Below are 5,862 nucleotides of genomic sequence, written 5' to 3' on the forward strand. Positions count from 1 at the left end.
GATGCCAGGCCCTCGTGGAGTCATTACGGTCAATGGAAACACCGAACGCTCTCTCCGAATGGAGGAGCATACGGTGTCCCTCGCAGCGGAAGTACAAAGCAGCCTCTCAACGCAATTCTCGAGTCCGGCTTTTAAACGTCCGGACACCGTCAAGCGCGCCCAGAGTAACCTAGAGCAAGACCGCCAGGCACGTTCCGAGAAAGCATAGCAATGCGGCCCAAACCCTAGCCCTCGCGAAACAGCGAAATCAGTACTACGCGTACATAATTACAGTCTGAAAATACCATGGGCACAGGGGGAGGGGCACGACCACGACACGCCCAAAAATGCGGGTCAATGCACTAGGGGCTCCCGATTTTGTCATTTTTTCCTACTTTCAGGACTCCACTCTTCGGAAGGCCTATCCGGCAGTACAATCGCCGAACACATGAAGCAACAACCAAGGAGGCAGAAAGCTACGTCGAATTCCCAGGTGGTCTATATTACGGGCAAAATTCCTACCTTAAATACCGGCTCACAGCTCGCCCCTGGAGGGGTACATGTCAAATAGTCTCATCTCTTGCTTACCGCACTATCTGTATCGTTCTTCTTTTACAACAGCCTTTTAAAATAAACAATGCTTAGCTTCAGCTTATTATTGCATTCTCTATTCAATTCTTTTTCAATATATATGACATTTAGCACCCGTACACTTTGGTACGGCCAATACGCTAGGGGCTCAAGCACCCCATAATATGGCGTGAGAAGTCCGAACACTTTCATAAGTGCGGCCCTCCGAACTTATAGCATTATATGCATCAGCTCTGAATCATGTCTTTGGTCAATAGTTGGGTTTGCCCGGCTCCCATGTTTTGGTACCTTACGTTCCGCTATATCGGCTAAGGTAGCGCTGGGAGAACTATTGCGATTGTGCCCCAGTTGAGCTGGGTTAAGCACCTCAGTAGAGAAAGCTAAAACTGACTATCATGATAGGGCGAGAGCTGGTCGCTGTTCGAGAGGTTTCGAGTCCCTAAAGACTTATGCCGCTTAGAGCGAGGAGTCGGCTTTGTCCGGCCTAGGCATGTATAGCGCCCCAAACTCGGTCTTCCGAACACTAGGGGCTTCACCGAAATTTAAAATTATAGAATTCTCTGGCTAAGTGAGAGTGATAACGCATTATAGTCTGATTGCCTTGTTCGTTGTGCTGAGCACCTCCCTCGAAGGATCCAAGAATGGGAAAAAGAGTGCCCAGGTTTAATCCGAACACCCCAGCACTCGTGGCATGGGGGCAGAAGCCGACGACTCGCCATCTCTCAAATATAATAAATGTGCCGCATAGAAGGTAATATTTTAAATTAAACAAGCGTTGCATAGCCCATATGAACAAGTTTTCAGCGTATAGGATAACACGAGCGACTTTACTCAAATATTACATCTCTGGCACATTCATCCGCCACAAGGAGGGCACCCTTCAGGACGCCCTCATAGTACATCTCGGGGTGGCGATGCTGCTGGGGAACGTAGTAATTTCAAAAAAATTCCTACGCACACGCAAGATCATGGTGATGCATAGCAATGAGAAGGGAGAGTGTTGTCCACGTATCCTCGTAGACCGAAAGCGGAAGTGTTATATCAACGCGGTTGATTTAGTCGTACGTCTTCACGACCCGACCGATCCAAGCACCGAAACTACGACACCTCCGAGTTCTAGCACACGTTCAGCTCGATGACGATCCCCGAACTCCGATCCAGCAAAGTGTCGGGGAAGAGTTCTGTCAGCACGACAGCGTGGTGACGATCTTGATGTTCTACCATCGCAGGGCTTCGCCTAAGCACCGCTACAATATTATCGAGGAGTATGGTGGAGGGGGGCACCGCACACGGCTAAGAGAACGATCACGAAGATCAACTTGTGTGTCTAGAGGTGCCCCCTACCCTCGTATATAAAGGAGCAAGGGGGAGGGGTGGCCGGCCAGGAGGAGGCGTGCCAGGGAGGAGTCCTACTCCTACCGGGAGTAGGACTCCCTCCTTGTCCTTGTCCAAGTAGGAGAGGGGGAAGGAAGGGAGAGAGGAGAGGAAGGAAAGGGGGGGCGCCTCCCCCCTCCTTGTCCAATTTGGACTAGAGGGGGAGGGGGCGCGCGGCCTGCCCTGGCCGCCCCTCCTCTTCTCCACTTTAGGCCCATGAGGCCCATTAACCCCGGGGGGGTTCCGGTAACCCCCTAGTACTCCGGTTTTATCCGTAACTTCTCTGGAACACTTCTGGTGTCCGAATATAGTCATCCAATATATCAATCTTTATGTCTCGACCATTTCGAGACTCCTCGTCATGTCCATGATCACATCCGGGACTCCGAACAAACTTCGGTACATCAAAATATATAAACTCATAATGAAACTATCATCGTAACATTAAGCGTGCGGACCCTACGGGTTCGAGAACAATGTAGACATGACCGAGACACGTCTCCGGTCAATAACCAATAGCGGAACCTGGATGCTCATATTGGCTCCTACATATTCTACGAAGATCTTTTATCGGTCAGACCAGATAACAACATACGTTGTTCCCTTTGTCATCGGTATGTTACTTGCCCGAGATTCGATCGTCGGTATCTCAAATACCTATTTCAATCTCGTTACCGGCAAGTCTCTTTACTCGTTCCGTAAAACATCATCTCGCAACTAACTCATTAGTTGCACTGCTTGCAAGGCTTAAGTGATGTGCATTACCGAGAGGGCCCAGAGATACCTCTCCGACAATCGGAGTGACAAATCCTAATGTCGAAATACGCCAACCCAACATGTACCTTTGGAGACACCTATAGAGCACCTTTATAATCACCCAGTTACGTTGTGACCTTTGGTAGCACACAAAGTGTTCCTCCGGCAAACAGGAGTTGCATAATCTCATAGTCATAGGAACATGTATAAGTCATGAAGAAAGCAATAGCAACATACTAAACGATCGGGTGCTAAGCTAATGGAATGGGTGATGTCAATGACATCATTCTCCTAATGATGTGATCCCATTAATCAAATGACAACACGTGTCCATGGTTAGGAAACATAACCATCTTCGATTAACGAGCTAGTCAAGTAGAGGCATACTAGTGACGTTTAGTTTGTCTATGTATTCACACAAGTATTATGTTTCTGGTTAATAAAATTCTAGCATGAATAATAAACATTTATCATGATATTAAGGAAATAAATAATAACTTTATTATTGCCTCTAGGGAATAATTCCTTCAGTCTCACACTTGCACTAGAGTCAATAATCTAGATTACACAATAATGATTCTAACACCCATGGAGCTTTGGTGCTGATCATGTTTTGCTCGTGGAAGAGGCTTAGTCAACAGGTGTGCAACATTAAGATCCGTATGTATCTTGCATATTTCTATGTCTCCCACCTGGACTAGATCCCAGATGGAATTGAAGCGTCTCTTGATGTGCTTGGTTCTCTTGTGAAATCTGGATTCCTTTGCCAAGGCAATTGCACCAATATTGTCACAAAAGATTTTCATTGGACCCGATGCACTAGGTATGACACCTAGATCGGATATGAACTCCTTCATCCAAACTCCTTCGTTTGCTGCTTCTGAAGCAGCTATGTACTCCGCTTCACATGTAGATCCCACCACAACACTTTGTTTAGAACTGCACCGACTGACAGCTCCACCGTTTAATGTAAACACGTATTCGGTTTGCGATTTAGAATCGTCCGGATCAGTGTCAAAGCTTGCATCAACGTAACCATTTATGATGAGCTCTTTGTCACCTCCATATACGAGAAACATATCCTTAGTCCTTTTCAGGTATTTCAGGATGTTCTTGACCGCTGTCCAGTGATCCACTCTTGGATTACTTTGGTACCTCCCTACTAGACTTATAGCAAGACACACATCAAGTCTGGTAGACAGCATTGCATACATGATAGAGCCTATGGCTGAACCATAGGGAACATCTTTCATTTTCTCTCTATCTTCTACAGTGGACGGGCATTGAGTCTTACTCAACTTCACACCTTGTAATACAGGCAAGAATCCTTTCTTAGCCTGATCCATTTTGAACTTCTTCAAAACTTTGTCAAGGTATGTGCTTTGTGGAAGTCCAATTAAGCGTCTTGATCTATCTCTATAGATCTTAATGCCTAATATGTAAGCAACTTCACCGAGGTCTTTCATTGAAATACTCTTATTCAAGTATCCCTTTATGCTATCCAGAAATTCTATATCATTTCTGATTAGTAATATGTCATCCACATATAATATCAGAAATGCTACAGAGCTCCCACTCACTTTCTTGTAAATACAGGCTTCTCCAAAAGTTTGTACAAACCCAAAAGCTTTGATCGCACTATCAAAGCGTTTATTCCAACTCCGAGAGGCTTGCACCAGTCCATAAATGGATCGCTGGAGCTTGCACACTTTGTTAGCTCCCTTTGGATCGACAAAACCTTCCGGCTGCATCATATACAACTCTTCTTCCAGAAATCCATTCAGGATTGCAGTTTTGACATCCATCTGCCAAATTTCATAATCATAAAATGCGGCAATTGCTAACATGATTTGGACAGACTTAAGCATCGCTACGGGTGAGAAGGTCTCATTGTAGTCAATCCCTTGAACTTGTCGAAAACCTTTTGCGACAAGTCGAGCTTTGTAGACAGTAATATTACCGTCAGCGTCAGTCTTCTTCTTGAAGATCCATTTATTCTCAATTGCTTGCCGATCATTGGGTAAGTCAACCAAAGTCCATACTTTGTTCTCATACATGGATCCCATCTCAGATTTCATGGCTTCAAGCCATTTTGCGGAATCTGGGCTCACCATCGCTTCTTCATAGTTCGTAGGTTCATCATGATCTAGTAGAATGACTTCCAGAACAGGATTACCGTACCACTCTGGTGCGGATCTTACTCTGGTTGATCTACGAGGTTCGGTAGTAACTTGTTCTGAAGTTTCATGATCATTATCATTAGCTTCCTCACTAATTGGTGTAGGTGTCACAGAAACCGGTTTCTGCGATGTACTACTTTCCAATAAGGGAGCAGGTACAGTTACCTCATCAAGTTCTACTTTCCTCCCACTCACTTCTTTCGAGAGAAACTCCTTCTCTAGAAAGGATCCATTCTTAGCGACAAATGTATTGCCTTTGGATCTTTGATAGAAGGTGTACCCAACAGTCTCCTTTGGGTATCCTATGAAGACACATTTCTCCGATTTGGGTTCGAGCTTATCAGGTTGAAGTTTTTTCACATAAGCATCGCAGCCCCAAACTTTCAGAAATGACAACTTTGGTTTCTTGCCAAACCACAGTTCATAAGGCGTCGTCTCAACGGATTTTGATGGTGCCCTATTTAACGTGAATGCGGCCGTCTCTAAAGCATAACCCCAAAACGATAGCGGTAAATCTGTAAGAGACATCATAGATCGCACGATATCAAGTAAAGTACAATTACGATGTTCGGACACACCATTACGCGGTGGTGTTCCGGGTGGCGTGAGTTGCGAAACTATTCTGCATTGTTTCAAATGTAGACCAAACTCGTAACTCAAATATTCTCCTCCACGATCAGATCGTAGAAACTTTATTTTCTTGTTACGATGATTTTCAACTTCACTCTGAAATTCTTTGAACTTTCCAAATGTTTCAGACTTATGTTTCATTAAGTAGACATACCCATATCAGCTTAAATCATCTGTGAAGGTGAGAAAATAACGATATCCGCCACGAGCTTCAACATTCATTGGACCACATACATCTATATGTATGATTTCCAACAAATCTGTTGCTCTCTCCATAGTATCGGAGAATGGTGTTTTAGTCATCTTGCCCATGAGGCACGGTTCGCAAGTACCAAGTGATTCATAATCAAGT

This window comes from Triticum dicoccoides, chromosome 6A (assembly GCF_002162155.2).
Source record: "Triticum dicoccoides isolate Atlit2015 ecotype Zavitan chromosome 6A, WEW_v2.0, whole genome shotgun sequence".
Lineage (NCBI taxonomy): Eukaryota > Viridiplantae > Streptophyta > Magnoliopsida > Poales > Poaceae > Triticum > Triticum dicoccoides.